We start from the raw sequence: 542 nt of genomic DNA on the forward strand, positions 1-542 counted from the left end.
TAATTTCTATTCTCAAGATCTGCTTTCTGTAGGACCTAAATGGAATTGGTCTGAAAGCAGTATTTGAAAGCAGACTCATAGAAGAATATTCAGGCAGTAAATCACTCACCAGTCAAATTGTGACAAGCCCTCCACTGATAGGGGTAAATGGAATAGTGGTAACTCAACATGCTCTAACATTCAGTTGAGTTCAGTAGCTCAGTTATGTCTGACTCTTTGCGACCCCATGAACTGCAGGACGCCAGGCCTCCCTGTCCATCACCATCTCCTGGCATTCATTCAAACTAATGTCCATCGATCAGTGATGCCATCCAGCCATCTCATCCTCTGTCATCCCCATTTTCCTCCTGCTCCCAATCCTACCCAGCATCAGAGTCTTTTCCAATGAGTCAACTCTTCACATGAGGTGGCCAAAGTACTGGAGTTTCAGCTTCAGCATCATTCCTTCCAAAGAAATCCCAGGGCTGATCTCCTTTAGAATGGACTGGTTGGATCTCCTTGCAGTCCAAGGGACTCCCAAGAGTCTTCTCCAACACCACAGT

Source organism: Bison bison, unplaced genomic scaffold, assembly GCF_000754665.1.
Source record: "Bison bison bison isolate TAMUID 2011002044 unplaced genomic scaffold, Bison_UMD1.0 scf7180017861986, whole genome shotgun sequence".
Classification (NCBI taxonomy): Eukaryota; Metazoa; Chordata; class Mammalia; order Artiodactyla; family Bovidae; genus Bison; species Bison bison.